General features: G+C 46.4%; 1 protein-coding gene across 2 annotated transcripts in view; it reads right to left on the bottom strand.

Moving 5' to 3' along the window:
- The window catches only part of LOC122815941, an 888,188-nt gene that overhangs the window by 8,988 nt on the left and 860,832 nt on the right, over nucleotides 1-18,368 (bottom strand). The window lies entirely within an intron of this gene.

Below are 18,368 nucleotides of genomic sequence, written 5' to 3'. Positions count from 1 at the left end.
ACAGCCGTGCATATTACAGAACTATACGTATTTGCACAAATAAAAGCTTATTCTAGTAGCAGTCCAGTTGCTTATGCTACTTCACATAACATATGGAAGTGTCATATATACAATAACTGTTACATGCAACTATTAAAGAAACACAGAATATAATATTGTCCTGTAATCAGAACATTTGCTATGTCTTGATTATTTTCTCATGACACATACGCCTAAGGAGGGACTGTCCCACGCAAAGTGGGACAGGTGTTAATCCTAAAGTCCCACCTCGGCCAATTTAAAAGGTGGCAAACCTACAATAGCATGACCCGGCAGACGGATGTGGGTCCCAAAACACATTTACTTGTCTGCATTGCAGAGTATCAGTTTCCATGTATCAGCCAGATGGGAGCAGATTGTATGAGGAATATGCATATAATATGATTAACTCACTGGACAGGCCGCTGATTCCATACAGTCGAATGCTATGCCGTCGCCTAATGGTCAGCCATACCCGATAATGTAGTCATGTAGTCCAATGTAATAGGCATCACAAGGGATTCCGCCCACCCAGCGTGAGTGACACATGCAAGCACCAATGTCGGTGCATGTGCAAGTGAGGGAGCGAGCAGGTGTGAGCGTGTTTGCCTACCAGTATGCCAGTATTGCACTGGTAAAGAAATGTGGAGGCTAACCAAGTGTAAGAAGCTGTAGCCAGAGGTCAGCAGTGCTTAACACCATGCAAACCCACACACAACGACTCCCAACTGCTTTAATGTGCCTTACTGCCTCCGTATCCAATGGGCTTGTTCTGGCCTCAAACAAATAACTGTCCTTTGCAAGTGTTGGTAGCAACACCCTGCACACACAGCTAATGTGAATTACCAATACACTATGGCAAATATACAGACAATAGACGGTACCACACACATACCATACAGCACAGTCATCCAACAGTATAGCAATGTACCAGCAGATATGCCTGGACCACTGGTGTTTGCAGACCTGGTCATCTTGTGTTTATGTGTGTGAGCATGCCCAGTATGACCATTCCGCATGTTCTCGACTGACATTGCTGTCATACCTTCATGTGTTTGAGCATGCCCAGTATGGCCAACTGTATTGCTTGTGTTACATGTCCAGGTAGTCAGCACTGTGGTGCTGACCTCTGCGTTGTACACTGACAGGTGGCATGCTGTGTCTGCAGGGTATCCATCGGTCATGTGGCATTAACTGTTGCTACATTTCTGCACAGCGTGGGGGGACATCCGACTGTATCCACATTCCTACACAGCACCAGGCGGGGGCGCACCTGACTGTTGCTATATGTGTACGTTGGAAGAGGGGCACACCTGACACTTGTACACTTTTGCTACAACTGTACTGGTATGTCAGGTACTCCATTTCAGGGTGTAGACCTACATATTGTGCTGGCTAGAGGCATACCAGTGTACTCCAGATCTTAGCTTTAATTACCAACATATTCGTTTCAGACGTCCTAGCCTTCACAACCTACATCCAACTGCCTGGCCTGCTGTAGTCTGTCTGTGGAGGGGGGGGGGTCATCCACAGGGCATATTCAGAGGCCATAGTACAGCATTTGTCTGTGTTGGTCCACACCTGTCCAGCTGGTTGAGACTTGTGTGGCCTGTATGGACACACATGATGCTCAGCCCATTACCCGCAGTGGGTTATGACACCCTGTGTACTACTGGCTACTATGGTGACCCCTGTATGTGCTACAGATATCATGGTGCCACTATGGACATCTACTGTCTGCTGCCTTAACATGCGGCCACCAAATTCCTTACATGCTCACATCCATACCATAGCTACAGGTACCAACACATTATAATACAACTGCCAATTGGTAGGTTGATTGACTTACCCTGAGAGTGTGTCAGACCTGAGGATGGTGCTGGAGGGCTGCCTATGTTGGATGCACATAGTGCACTTCCTGTACATGGCTGAGCACAGGTAGTGTCATGTTTGGCATCCCTTTTACTGTCTCTACGAGTCAGAGAGGGTGACATTCCCAGGGTCCCTACTGTGTCAGTGCATATGCTATGCATTGCCTTTTTGCCAAGGCCAGGTCATACTGGGCATGTTTCCTTCTGCCTACTGGGTCCGGCTCAGGTTGTTCCTCCTCTGAGTCACTCTGTGCCTGTACAGGTGTTGGCATTGGTGGGGGGGCTGTGTGGCCCTGCCCCATTCTGTTCCTGCTGCAGCTGTTTCCGCAGGATCATATTGTGTAGCATAGCACATACCATAACAATTTGGATGCATGTAGCTAGTGAATAATGCAAGGCTCCACCAGATGTGTCCAAACACTGGAACCATGACCTGAGCATCCCAAATACACGCTCTATTATATGTCTGGCCTGTGCGTGTGCCTCATTTTGGTGTCATTGTTCAGGTGTGTGTGGATTTCTGATGGGTGTCATCAGCCACGGCTCCAGTGAGTACCCAGCATCCCCCATTAGGTGACCGTAGGGGATGTCCATATTGGCAAAGCTGTGGTGCAGCTGCATCAGTTGCCATATATTGGAATTGTCATAGCTTCCAGGGCAGCCAGCCCACACATTCAGTATAATGCCCTGGGCATCGCATACAACTTGGCACTTGATGGTGGGGATGCCCCTGCGGTTAATGTAGGCCCTACCCTGCTCATTGGGTGGTGCTTTGATGCATATGTGCGTGCAGGCTATAGCACCCACTACCCCAGGGTAGTCTGCCATTTGGTGGAAGAGACGCATATTGCTGGTCAACACCTCATGTGTGTTGAGGAAATGTACGTGCTCACTGGCATGTGGTGATATGGCATCCAGGAACTGGTGGAATACCTTGGATGCAGATGCCTGTGAGATCCCCATGATATCACCAGTTGTGCTTTGGGAGGTACCTCTGGCTAGTATACCTAGGCCTACACATACCTTGGAATCCACTGGGATGTGTTCCCCTCGGCCTGTTTGATGTGTCAGGTGTGGCCGGCACAGCTCAACAATCTGCTGTAGGAGGTCTCTGTCCACCCCATAGTGCTCCACTATCTCCAGCTCATGTAGCTCCTGGTAGGTTACCCTGGGTCTGTACAGTCTTCTCTGTCTCCTCACTGAGGGTTGTTCGGCAGCATTCACATCCTCACCACTCTCAGCCTCCTGCACATGTTGGTCTATGTTGCCTGCTGCAGCCCTTCTCATTTCATTGGATTGCTTGGTAAAATGTCCCTGCATGTATACACCGGTGGTATAGAGTGTGGAAAACCCCAAGTTGATGGTGCTTGCTCACTTTATAATAGTGTTCTGGGCTGGGCTGGTCTGCTGGGTCTGTAATCTGCTGATTGTGATAACTATCACCTGTTTGCCCAGCTTGTTCACCTTGACTACTCTCCTACTGCTGTTGTCCCTCCCAATTGCACTAGGCAGGTATAGACACACCCCTAGCTTAGGTGTGCTAAGCCAGGAGCAATCCTGAGACATAGGGCTCCAATCTAAATACAGTATGCCTGACACCCCCCCCATGCTTTCGCCTATATTTGAGTCCTGCACCCGGCTATCTATACACATACACTCTTGGGACCTGCATCACACCCTGGGGATAAATGGGATTCACTATTTTCCACCTCTTTTGCATAGTATTGTCTTCTAATGCATAGTTACATAACCCATACTGAGCCTCCCCAAAAATAACCACTGCTTACTTTCACGCAGACCCGCACACAACTGGTTAAAAGTGCCTTACTATCACTGTATTCAATGTCCCTTGTTCTTCTCAGCAACAAAATAACCGGCCTCTGCATGGCTCGAAACCTGGACCCTGCACACCACAGACGATGTGCTTTACCACTAAGCCATGGCAGATATACATAGATCTGAGGTTATCACGTACAGATCATCCAGCACAGGCATTCAACAGTATAGGACATGTATTCCATCATGTAGATTTATGTGTGCTAATGTCCACACACACACACACACACACACACACACACACACACACACACACACACACATATATATATATATATATATATATATATATATATATATATATATACACACACACACACACACACACACACACACACACACACACACACACACACACACACACACACACACACACACACACACACACACACATATACATATACACACACATACGTAGATATAGAATATATATCTCAACAGCGGACCACGTGATACCAAAGCATTAGACAAGAATGAAAAGGAAACCACATGCGCCTCCTGCATTATGTACTGGTGTTAATATCAAGGCAAGTATGTTTCTGTGTGTCACACGGGTTCAGACTGTATTAAGGGTAAGATTAGGGCTGCTGACATTACTCACCAGACCGGTTGCCGAATGTATGTGCATGTCTTGCCAACCCAGTCTCTTGGCAGATTGTGACATGTATGGCCATTGTATAGGAAAACAACAAAACACACTCCTCAACATATCCAGTAGCTAGCCACTCACAGACACCAACACATTGGATATGACTGCCAAACACACGCACCTGTCATGCCTTGGAATAGAGCACCTACCTGTCTATTCTATCACACTACAGCATTACACAGTTAAAGAATGTGCTACCGAGATTACTGGGACGCAACACTCCCAGAGGTGTACTTCTAGGTGGGTGACATCATCAGCAATGGGAAAGTTGGCGATAGGGATTGTATGGAGTGTGAGCAGTCTAAAAGCATTATTCAGTCCCCAGGCAGATGGAGATGCACACACACACAGTTGGCATGGCTGGGATTAGAACACTGACCTAACTACCTAATCACACTACAGCATTACACAGTTACAGAACATGCTACTGAGATTACTGGAACACAGCACTCCCAGAGGTGTACTTCTAGGTGGGTGACATCATCAGCAATGACAAAGTTGGTGATCGGAATTGTATGGAGTGTGAACAGTCTAAAAGCATTATTCTGTCCCCAGGCAGACAGAGACACACACACACACACACACACACACACACACTGTTGGCATGGCTGGGATTAGAACACAGACCTAATTACCTTATTACACTACAGCTTTACGCAGTTACAGAATGCACTATCGAGATTACTGGGACACAGCACTCCCAGAGGTGTACTTCTAAGTGGATGACATCATCAGCAATAGCAAAGTCAGCAATAGGGATTGTATGGAGTGTGAGCAGTCTAAAAGCATTATTCTGTCCCCAGGCAGACAGAGACACACACACACACACACACAGTTGGCATGGCTAGGATTAGAACACTGACCTAACTACTTTATCACGCTACAGTATTATGCAGTTACAGAATGCGCTACTCAGATTACTGAGCCACAGCTCTCCCAGAGGTGTACTTCTAGGTGGGTGACATCATCAGCAATGGCAAAGTCATTGATAGGGATTGTATGGAGTGTGAGCAGTCTAAAAGCATTATTCTGTCTCCAGGCAGACGGAGACACACAGTTGGCATGGCTGGGATTAGAACACTGACCTAGCTACCTTTTTACACTACAGCATTACACAGTTATAGAATGTGCTACCAAGATTGTTAGGACACAGCACTCCCAGAGGTGTACCTTTAGGTGGGTGACATCATCAGCAATGGCAAAGTCGGCTATAGGGATTGTATGGAGTGTGAGCAGTCTAAAAGCATTATTCTATGCCCAGGCAGATGGAGACACACACAGTTGGCATGACTGGAATTAGAACACCAACCTAACTACCTTATCACACTACAGCATTACACAGTTACAGAACGCGCTACCGAGATTACTGGGACACAGAACTCCCAGAGGTGTACTTCTAGGTGGGTGACATCATCAGCACTGGCAAAGATGGTGATAGGGATTGTATGGAGTGTGAGCAGTCTAAAAGCATATTTCTTTCCCAGGCAGACGGAGACAAACACACACCAGTGGTGGGATCAGGACAACGGCCTATCTACAGACCACTATTACAATACTACATAGATACGAGCCGCACCACAAACACTAAACCTTTCAAGACTGTCAATATGACCTTCTAGGAATGCGGACATTGACATGGATGCTGGCAGTTATGATGTACATACCTGTGAACCTGTGTATTCAATGTAGGAATCCATCCTAAAGTGGGGTATGGCCATCTGTTGACTGGACGACTACTATCACTATACAGGGTTACAATGGCCATGCCCATACACATAGAGGCACATAACTGACACAAGGTGTCATTGGGCATGCTCACACACTTAGTAGCACATGGCCATTTGGAATGCACTATGTGTCCATCTACACAACGTTATACGGGGCATGCTCACACACTTAGTAGCATAGGGCTGTTTTGTATGCACTCTGATTCTAAACACGGAAGGGCACAGTGGCCATGCTATTACAGTTAGACGTGAACAACACATTGTAATGGAATCCGGTGTCGATAGTTGTCATTGTTAGCAGGAACACTGCACTACATATATCTGACACCAGTCTTCTACACAACGTCTGCTGCTGTCCATCACCTTAGATGTACCAATCTAAACCTGGCACACTACTACCACCCGTGGTGATGTCCTGCCAGGTGTGGCTACTTCGCCCATATAGTGCCATTCATAGTCGAATGTCCTGAGACCAGGTTAACACCCTGACACCTAGAGGACAACTGCATTGTATGTGTATGCTAAACAGTGCTAGATGTGTAGCATTCGTAATCACAGCTGCCCAATGTAGATCCAACAATGGGGAATACTGACCTCTGTGCAGTGAGGAACACCTGGTTGAAGGCTCAGTTGTGCACAATAGCACTACCACCGTATACCTCAGATACAGACATGTGGGCCATAACACAGGAACGGATCGCTCCAGGTGGTGGTGTCACCACATACATGAAGGCCACTCACATGTACTGACCAGTACACCCTCAAAAGGCATCACAGATGTGTCAGGTGTAGATCACAGTGTCAAAAGCCGCATTCTAGGATGTAGCCCTCAGACATCACCATGTCCTTGGACCAGCAACACACATCCATACATGTGGTAGAACATATAATAGTACAACACCATGTGACCCATGACCAGTGGACTGTACCTAGCTCTACATCAACTGTGCAGACTACCCATGTACTGACACAGTTGCATCATGTGTTATGCAATGCAATGATACCACTGTTCATAACCAGGTCGGCTGTACACATAACAGGGGCCCTGGGTCATATACAGCAGTAACAGATGACTGTTGCTGTACACCAGTAAACACCCTCATGTTTGGATATGACATACATGTACCTGCCATGGACATGTACATACCACACACACAACACATATGTATATAGCATAGCTGTTGGTGTCCTTCATGCAGACAGGTGGCTACAGCAATTACACACATGCACATGGAAGGTAGGTATATGGCTGTTGAATGCTAACAGTACATAAGGTGTGATATCAGTGTTGACTGAGTTAACATTCTCTCTGTACTGTTTACCCATGACAACTATCATATCATAAAACAGTCCATGTGTCATGTATGTAATCACACATGTCCACCAATTGCAATGCCTACAAACATGGCTAAATAACAGGAATGTAGGACCTACACCCATGTACATGTAGTAGTGTGCATTCAGCTACCATGTGTGTAGTAGCTGATGTTTGCAGGTGACGTGTGTCTTACTACAACATGCATTTGCAATGCAGCCCCATCATTGCCAACTGTATATGGTGATATACTGACAGTACGGTAAGATGTACATCAGGTATGGATGGATGTGTGGACATAACGAAGTGGTGGACCATCTTTGCAGATGGATGTTTGCTGAGGACAGCTCACAGGTATGTCACAAGCAGTCCTACAATAACATGTGCAAACACTTAGCTATGGTTCTGTTAATTGAAGGGAACACATACAACCTACACAGCGGTCAGGGTGTTGCTGACTGTAAATCACTTGACATCTGTAACACTTAAGACCTCCATGTGCATATATCAGCACAATTGCCAAAGGTAGTGTTGGTACACATTGTAATGCGGGCAATACTGCTGCATGTCTGTCATACGTATCATAAGATAGTAGGTGTTTGATTCACAGTACTGCCATGTGTGTTTGCTTGTGTGTCAATATATGCCACGTATGGTGGGGAATACATCTCAATTGTTACTCATTCTCCTGTACACTGTTGTAGAGATCGTACATACTGCATTGTAGAAAGCAAGACATAGGCAGGGGTGGGGGTGTATCACACACATGTGAGCTATCTGTATGTGCATGACATAGGTGCATTCAATTGTGGACTCCACAGTGTGTGTGTGTATGTATGTATAGCTGTCTGATCCATGGAGTGAGGATGTATGTTACCATAGTGAACAGATAGGACCCCTAACCCCTCCAGGTGATGCAATCTACTACCCTGTTGATGCTGTTGATCTTAGGCATTACTGACTACCTGTACATGTGTATTCTCTGTGTCGCGTCATGTGGGTGCACAGTACTGTAATGGTGATTACCACATAGGCAGGGGTCCTCACCTCAACACTATCAAGTGTGTATGTGTGTTACAGTGTCGTTGACCCTGTGAGTGTGGGCGTGTTACTGTGTGTCTGAATACATGTGTGCGAATACTTGTGTGTGTGTGTGTGTGTGTGTGTGTGTGTGTGTGTGTGTGTGTGTGTGTGTGTGATTGTGTAGTTGTGTGTTCTCATCCTGTAATGTGAATGTGTATTACTGCTACACAGTGAGGCCTCAAGCTATCAATTGGCCTCTACCCTTGTCATCAGCTAGACTGCTATGTAAACTCCCTGCTCCATGTAACTGCACCTGTGATGTCACCTGGTATGGATGTCATGTCTCTAGCCACTATAGCTTAGTACACAGCTCCCATGCTCCTTGATCAGTAGATGTGTAGACATCTTTGGAATGTCAGCCTTTCTAACAGTGAGGTTGAAGCTACGAATAGCATGCTGGTATTTCCATACATACCTGTGAGTAATCCACATTTACACATGGGAAACTAACTGCAAACACTGACACTCAACAGCACATGCAATTAGACCTGAAGGAGGGAAGCAGGACATCATGACCAACATGCTATTACTGTTGTTACCAAGACACATACTGTGAACAGAAAACAATGCATTCTAAATCTGTACTACATGGTATGCCTGCTGCATGTCAACAGTACACAACAATTGTATCTACACTTATCTCCCTATTCTGTTCACCCTGTGCATCAGACCATATGAGCATGTCCCTGCACCAATGGTGTGGATGACAGGGATGTGGCACAAGCATCATCATATGCACAGGGTGATAATGTTTGCCAGGGGCATAGGCTGCACCAGTGGATGACATCATGTCTGTGGGTTAGGGCCTGTATTGGCCATGTGTGGTTATTATGCATGTGTGTGTTGCGGTGCCCTACAGATGTTTTTGGTGTGTGCATGTATATGTGCACACAGTTCTGCCATGTGTCTGGCCTACACAGGGGTATTATTGACAGCTACAGACTGTACAGACCAGGTCTTACAGCTCACGGTGTCTGGCCATGGCTACGTAACCTGTGCTTGCCAGGGGTTGCACGGGCACTACCAGGCAGAGGTGCAGATGGGGTACTGTCCGATGACACATGCCCACTGGAACTGTGTCCCTGTTGGGACCATCCAGGGCCATGTGCACGTGGCCTGCTGTGTCCTGGTGTGGGCGGCGCAGCCGCAGCTGCACTGCTGCTGCTACTGCCACTATGGGAGTGGGCATGTGAGGTAGCTAGTTCACGTAGACCTGCACCAGGTGACATAGCTGGCCTACGTCCATGTGCCCTATGCCTCACTCCTACCAGATGTTCCAGCACAGACAGCTCATGCTTGCGGATTGTCATGCCACTGTCAGGGATTCCAACCATGTCACCCAATTGTCTGTCCAAAACCTCAGCAATCTGCTGTTGAGCATTTGCCATTGCCTGGATGTTGTTGTTTAAAGAATGGATAGCAGCCCTCTGAAGCCTCTGCCCTTCTCTGTTCTGCCGTTCAGCACGTGCCTGTGCCACCATCACAGCCTGAAACATGCATCTGGTGACACCAGCTGCTGTGCTCTGTCCTGCAGAGCCATGTCAGCCAGCGGTCCTCCTATGAGCAGCACTGGCCACATGCCTGTGTGGCCCATCTCCAGTCATTTGCCTGGCACCGTGGTGTGAATGCAAACCTTCCATAGCCACCACACTTTCCTGTTCCAAGCTACCACATGCCAACTGTCCTTCCTCTATGGCCACTGGTGATGGGGTAGGTGTTGTCATGAGATCTGTGTGCAGGGATGAGGGGGATATAGGTGGAATGGCAACCAATGGCACAGATTCAGCCCCTGACAACCCTGCCTGTACCTCAAGCATATGTTCATCATCACTGCTAGAGTCTGTGGGGACACTAACATCAGATGGACCGCAGGAGGGTAACGCACCTACATCACCTGTGAGGGCAGACAAAGACTCTACATTACAATACAGACACACACAGACACACACATACACCATGTATATGATTTGACAGAAGGCATACAACATGCATGTGATACAGCAGACGGCATGCAGCTCAGACAATAATAGTGGTAGTTATCATACATCCCTGGGTTGCACACAATAGCATGCATGTGTCATAGCAGAAGACATGCATTTCACACAATCATGGTAGTAAGCATGCATCCCTGTGTTACACCATGTGGACCAGCACAAGTTAACAGTACACATGGCTGATGAGTGGCATATGACCTTGACATTAAAATGTAGTATGATGTAATCTGCTGACATGTGCATTGACATGCATGCATGTTTAACACAATGGTGGCCTGTCACATATACAGCGGGGTAATGGTGTCATTGCAGTGTTGTCTGTCCATCCTACAGATAAATGCACATTTAGCAGATGTGCATGACCATTTCAGGGTATTATGAGGCGTCTCTATTGCTATACAGTGTGAAGTACAGACACAGTGCCATTGCATGGAATCATGAGGCGTCTCTATTGCTATACAGTGTAAATTACAGACACGGTGCATAGCCATGACTGTGTGCATACACAATACATATATACTGTGGTTTGGGACCCACATCGCTGAGGTGAATACACACTAAACCATGATGTAGAATGTGTGACACAGGTCACCGAAGGCCATACGGATGACACCCCTGCACATCTGCAAACATATTTTAGCTGCCTGATAACCATGTCCACACATGGCAGACTTGTCAATACACCATGTCCCACATGACATTTGTGTTCCACACACACAAGGTGCATGGCTGACAGTGATGTCCAACAGCAGCAAGGGAAATGTACTATATCTGTGGCCTGATGTGGTTGTCTGTGTATGTATGTGGATGCTGTACAGGTGACTACTGTCATGCTGTGACACAGTCATGATGTTCAACACATCTTGTGTGGTTGAATGATGTTACACCTCCACAAGCTGTGCACAGACCTGTAGGATGTCCAGTGTTCTACATCTGCAATTTAACCATTCAAGAAAGGCTATAGTTGGACCATGTTTAGCCAATGTACAACAGGGTGTATACACAAATACATCACATCTACTGTGTGTTGCTACATGTCTCTGGCCATCCTCCATGGCCATGTCTGAACATGTGTTGGCCAAATGGTTGTGATGGCCATCTATCTCACATGTCTGTGTTGTCCCATATGACATACACCCATAGATGTCATATACTCCAGTGTCTACAGGGTTATGCAGACAAAGGGTTGTATGTTTGGTATGTGAGGTATGTTTTATGGGATAGTGAAACAATGTTGCAACTGGCCCACTACATGTCATGGACATGTCAGATGGCACATCACAATGTGTGCACTAATAGCAGGGTCATAATCCACAATGGTGAATCCTGTGGGCTGCCCATACTCCAGCTCACTGTGTAGTACTGTTTGTGTACTCCACATGTGTAGTTCTGATGTGTAGTACATGTACCTACATTGAACAACACCTCCACCATTGTATGCACAGCTGTCCACACATCTAGCAATGACAGTTTCTGAGGTATCATGTCGGTGTTTCACATAGTTTGTAAGTATTGCACATGGGTAGCCATTGTGATGGATTGCAGATGTGACCACTATATTGTGACCGGACCATACATTATGTGTACATGTGTTAAATGGCCACATGGTGAATATATCTGTGCATTAACATGCCTGATACTTATAACTGTCTCACCTGCAATGGTCTGCTGTCTTAGCGGAACACCAGAGGTACCTATATAGGGGTGACACAGCAGTATGATCATTATCCATGCCTGTATGACAGCTACAGGGTGCAATGTGCATGTTAACACATTCGCCAGTACAATAGGATATACTATGGAGTATGCACATGTGTGCATACACAGAGTAGCATACTATAGTATGCGGCATGTGTGTATACATGCCTTGCATATGACGTTACATTACATATTGTACAGTGACACATGCAACTATATGGGATATAATAGTTATATGTGCAGTAGTGACTTACCAGGCAACTCCAGGCTCGGTGGTTGAGAGACACCCACCTCCATGATGTCAGCTAAGGCTTGTGGATGCTGTTCTGCCAGTGTCCCCAGGTTGGCCATTAGCTCCTCGGTACATGTGAGTAGGGGCTGGGTTGGTGGCCCAGCACCTGTTGCACCTTGTTCCATGGCAATTGCATTCGCACGCTGTTTTGCCCATCTGATTAGGTCCATGCAGTGTCTGTGCACCTGCTGGTATGTGCGGTTATGGCCTCCCACATCATTAACCCTCTTGCAAAGTTCCTGCCAGAGGTCATCCCGCTGCTGTGCATCCTGTGGCACATGGCTAAACAGGACATCATAGTTGTCTTGGAGGTAAGGTATAAGGGCCTCATCCTCCAAGCATGTATAGGCTGGTAGCCTTGCTCACGGCATACCTGGAAGACATAATGATGGAGACAGGTCACAGTATCTCAGAAATGCACAGAGATACAGCTGCACATACATGTGTATCACATTTATTACATATAAATAGTTGTCTTTGCAAATCTTCATGACAGTGACACCACTGACATGTTTGTGTCGCACTCATGTGACACCTAATGGGGACTGGATATTATCACCATATATGTGTGTGTCACCTGATTACATTGCTCATACTCCATGTGGATGCTGTCTTGATGTGGGCATGTCTGTTTGCCTGTACTGGTGTTCTTACCTATCAGCACATGCCTGGATATGTCCACATTAATGCTGTCAACCTTGATGCTGTGTATATGTCACATATAAACACATACACTGCCTTAACAGACATGACCTGTGACACTGCAGACATGCACACGGAAGGCTTTACATGCATGTGTTTTGCCATATACATCTACACGGCACTGTACAGCAGTTCAACATCCTGCCACATATCGCCTGTGTTGCACATGTGATACACATGGGACACTGGATAGCCTGATGGTATTTTCAGGGATGGTTATCAACTATAGCATGTACAGCAAAGGTCATCTAGTAGTCTGTATGCCCTGGGCCATGTATGAGCCTAGGATGTAAGGTTACCTAGCTCTAGCCGACAGCCATGTTTCTGGTGCCAGGTGAAGCAGTGCCACATAACTGATCCACACGTTTAATGATACATCTACCATGCGGTCATCACACCATGTCTGACAGAGGTGAAATGTGCAGCTTTGCTGGACAAGGTTGCATAGTATGGCAGGAGTATGCAATGTGTATGGCACAAGGATCTGTCCAGCATGTGGCGATCCTTGTACTAGGAAGGTGGATGTCCATGACATATGAATTTGAGATCAGTATATGTACGTGTAGCTTGTCCAACATCACAGTGTTGGACATGGCTTTATGCAGGGTAGGCATCATGCTACATAGTGGAGATGAGGATTGTGAAGGCTGGTGTTGGCCATCCAAACATGGCCAATACCCCTTAAAGGTGATATGTGATCTGATATAGGTAACTTGAGTGATGAGTATGGCTGAACAATGATCTCTATATTCATGGATGGCACCCTGTCATGACTAGGGTTGCCACTTATGACTACCTAATAGGCTTGGGGACGTCACTAGCTCAGAGAGGTAAACTGCACAGCAGCACCCCTTACACACAGTGCCCATTATGTTGACCGCTGCCTTGGTGGTAGTTCATGGGTACAGGGTTATTAACCTAGCAGTGACAATGCAATATGCAGCTGTCAGATTGTGCACATATGTCATACACCTCACCCACAAAGCCCCTTCTGTATGTTGTCCACAACACTGAGTCAGCTATTGCTCCTAATTCATAGCTATTCACATACTTACATAGGCAGATGCCTCCCATTTGTATGTGTGGTATGAGCTACAATGAGGGGGAGTACAATGAATTAACCCTGTTTTACTGTAGCTGGCACTGGTGTGATATGCACATATGAATCAGACACCTGCTATAGCGTTGGTTCTGTCAACAGTCTACTGGCAGAACACTCCGGTGACATACGAATGTACATCTAGTATACTGAGTGTAGGAGGAACACAGTATGGGTGATGATGTCCTATGACCTGTTACAGGTATGATATGCAGTGTGAAATCATCCATACTGTCATTTACATCTGTACTGCTAACAACATATACGTTGATTAAGGTTCATGGCCTTTCAGACCAGACTCAGCAGGGTAGTAGTGCAGTGCCTCCCATTATGAGTGGTGTCTCCACTTTGTTGGTTGTGATAACTGTTGGTGTGCACCATTCAGTGTTTTCACAGACTGACATGAAGCTATGTTTTACATGATGTGTATGTGTAGAGCAAACTGTTTTGCCATATGTGTAATATACAACCAGGGATATGGACAAGTCCCATGCGTACCATCATAGTTATGGTTACAGGGGCTCTGTAGTATACATGGATATATGACTGTGTAATTGTTGGGGGGCAGTGTGTTTATGTTATCCAATTCCCTATCTGTATTGCTTATTCATGCTCAGCACTTGTTCAGAACATGTAAGCTCTACATGAGCTACTAATTACTATAGCACTCAATCCTCCTTATTACCTACAGGTAAACACTGTTTGTACTTACATTTCCCACTTGCTTAGAGTAAAACAGCTCTTGTACACACTTTCCTCACTTATCTAGTTGGAAATAGTTATATATTCAGGCATGTTCAAGTGTCAATTCCCAGTGTTCTCGCCTGTCTATATGATGAATATGGGCATCATGAGGCAATATAGAAATTGTCTCGTGTACACAGTCAATACTCCCCTCCTAACATCCAACACTACAACCTGTGGGAGATGCACATATCTAGCTATGCTGGAGGTAAAACTCTCTCCAACCCAGACTGAACCTGTCTATCATGTGGGGAAGTTAAACATTTGCACCACACCACACTCATCACATAGTCTCACTAAATCTCCACCACCACAGACCACACATAGTAAAACAACAACATTTGTGGAGCCTTTCAATACTACTCTGTCTAGGCAACAGAGAACTCCAAAGCAGAAATGCAGGCAGCCCCCATCCCCCAACACAACACCAATGACTTATAGCCCACAGACTCAGTGTGCCCATCAACCACAGCCAATAGGGCAAAATAATGTACCCAACACACTAATCATGGGTGACTCTATAGGCGGTCACACTGATGTCCCACTCACCAGGCTACACAAGGAGATAGTTACTGTCAGCTGCCTGTCAGGTAACAGGATCTACAACATAACCTATGCACTCAGGTCACTCCTCAACAGGTACAATATGACTGTGTCATTGTCCATGTTAGTGTGAATGCCCTGAGATGTACCTTCCTGGACTACATGTAAAGAGACATGGAATAGCTCTCCGATCTTGTAGCCCAGGCAGGTATCACTCTAGCCCTGAGTAGCATTCTGCCATCGTCCAGACTGATAACGCAGTACAAGGACAAAATGATTTACTTCAACAATTGGCTATGCTTCTGGTCTCATTCCAAGGGTATCCAGTATCTGTCTGCTTTGAATGACATGGTTGACAGAACACAATGCTTTGGCACAGATGGCCTGCACCTGTTGGCCCTGGGATTCCGGATAATGACTAAGGCTCTTGCTGCTCCTATAGTGCCTGTTTTAGGCACAGTCCAAATAACATATTCACCACCATAACAGGAACAGGCAAGCAAAACCTGAGAGTAATGCTACTCAGTGCTTGACGTCTTCATCTCAAACGGACTCAACCAAGGCACTCCTTGTAATGGACCACTTCGATATATGTGCAGTGACTGGGACCTGCTTCTAGGCTCCTGAGAGCACCCCTGCACCACCAGGCTATTACTCATACCACACCTTTCAGTCATGTAACCAGGACCGGAACACCCACAGTGGAGGTGTGTCCATATTTCCTAAGGATATCCACACCTCCAGGCTAGTTGCTTAGCACAATGCATCAGAGGTTATCCAAGTGCAACTAACTCTGGCCATAACTGCTATACAAATTGTAGCTTGCTACAGATCCCCCACCATACCCCATGGTTAATGGTCCTCTCTTTTTGGTGTACTGGAAATTAGGGTTCAAACAGGCACACTACTGATGTGCGACTGACACTACCCCACCATTAACTGGGATACCTACTCATGTACCGACACATTAGGCCAACGCTTTCTGGGATTCATAACCTCCAGTCGCCTGGATCAACCTATCCACACCACCACCAGGGGCAACGATATCTTAGACCTGGTCATTACCAACATGTGTGACTGGTGTTCCACACCTGGGGTTATCTCCTCGTTGGTCAGATCCAAATGTACGCTAATCACCCTTATTATCCACATCCCGGCACCACACCCTTTACAGAAAACACAGTACAATACTTCTACAAAGCCAACTTCAGGCTTCTTATGGCAGCAGTAGTAAACGTCATGACACCCGTGCAGATGGACAATACAGTTACAACTGCTGAATCATACACAACTGCACTTAATTAGCACTTGCACGACTGCATGGATCATGCTATCCCAAACAGAACCATGATGGTACCCACCAGAAAACAGAGGCCACTCTGGTGGTCCACTGCCATGGACATAATGTACAACAGAAGGAGGAGACTGTTGCAAAGTAGAGTACAATCCCATGAGTGGAGGAGCTCCCTGGTCAGCCTCAGTAAGAATCTAAGATCCCTTATCACATCATACAAAGCTAGCTACGTAAACATAACTGCTACTAATTCCAAGGACTACCACAAAGCATTCTAGAGGTATGTCACTGCTCTCAATGGCGATACCCACATCTACTCTGACATACAGCAGTAAGGCATGAACATTACAGAACCGGCTGATATTGGCAACATCCTGGCAGATAGGATCAGTGCTAACTTTAAACCCCTCTCACACCCTAAAGGGCCCATATCTATACAGGAATGATGCAGAGTCCCTGCGATCACAACTATGCAGTTCAAAGCTGCACTCACTAAAGCCAGGAACACAGCATCCATGTGACCATACAACATCCCAGGCTGTGATCTCCACGAACTTCAGAACGAACTGGCTCCCCACTTAGGCACCATATTCAATAATAGCCTTGCATCAAGCATTGTGGCCTCTAAATGGCACACAGCAACAGTTATCACACTCCACAAAGGTGGCGCCACAATGGACCAGGGGAACTATTGCTGTTCTGCAAGGCTATGGAGCACATCATCATGGATCTCATTCACAGAGACATTGGTGGCCTCCAAACCTTTGATCCCACCCAGTTTGGATTTGTTAGGGCCAGACCATGCCTCCTAAACCTGGTGGAGTCTTTTGAGACAGTTACCAAGGCAGCAGATGAGGGTAAGGAGGTCCACACAGCCTACCTTGACCTCTCAAAGGCTTTCAACACTGTTCCCCATTCTGATATTATCACCATATACATCCACCTGCACATTAACCCCTACATCACGAGATGTTATGCAAAGTGGGTAATGGACAGAACCCACACAGTGAGGATAGCATACCATAGGCCCTACTGTAAATCAGTTACAATTGGCGTCCCCTAGGGCTCGGTCATAGGGCCCTTCATGTTCGGTATATGCTTCTCTGAGGTACAGGCTAGCACAGGAGGACTTACTCTGAAAAGGTTTGCAGACGACTGCAAACTAGGGGCCATGATTGATTCCCCAGCTGATACAGACACCCTCCATAAGGGTGTCACCGGGATGGATACCTGGTGTCAATAACATGGCCTCCAAGCTACATGCCATAAGGTGCATAGACATCCCCTTTGGATTACACCAATCACCCATGGACTATCACATGGGTGGTAGTCCCCTACATACATAAGACGTAATAAGGGATCTTAGAACCCAAGTAGATGGCATTCACTCCTTTGATAACCATATTGGCAAGGTGGTGTGGATATCCTTCTACGTGGCCCCCCTAATCTCTAATGGGTTTGTAGCCAGAACAAAGGCAGCCATTGTGCCTCTCTACTCATGAC

Source organism: Protopterus annectens, chromosome 11.part0 (genome assembly GCF_019279795.1).
Source record: "Protopterus annectens isolate FY-2018-M chromosome 11.part0, PAN1.0, whole genome shotgun sequence".
In the NCBI taxonomy this organism is placed as follows: domain Eukaryota; kingdom Metazoa; phylum Chordata; order Ceratodontiformes; family Protopteridae; genus Protopterus; species Protopterus annectens.
This window is presented reverse-complemented; position numbering and strand designations above follow the sequence as displayed.